Genomic DNA, 336 nt, shown 5'->3' on the forward strand with positions numbered 1-336 from the left:
GTACCGATCTATCTCAAGAAGTTTACAAACACCGAAGATTACGATCAAATAATCAAGTTATTTCAGGAGAGAATAATAGGATTATAATCAAAATAAGCATTAATCCAGGGTATCTACTATAGAGGGCAGTAATCCTTCGTTACTTTCAATAACTCGCAATAATTTGCGAGCAAGGATACGACAAGAAAATGCGGCATCACTTAAACCACAGCAGCGGAGTGTCCGCAGGAGTTTAGGCAAAATGTTACGAGTTCGGCCGAGTTCTCTCTCTGGGTGGGGTAAACCATCGGCGGCGTATGGTCTTGGAAGCGACTCGAGGGTATTTTCATCGCAACA

The sequence above is a fragment of the Bombus terrestris genome, chromosome 5 (genome assembly GCF_910591885.1).
Source record: "Bombus terrestris chromosome 5, iyBomTerr1.2, whole genome shotgun sequence".
Classification (NCBI taxonomy): domain Eukaryota; kingdom Metazoa; phylum Arthropoda; class Insecta; order Hymenoptera; family Apidae; genus Bombus; species Bombus terrestris.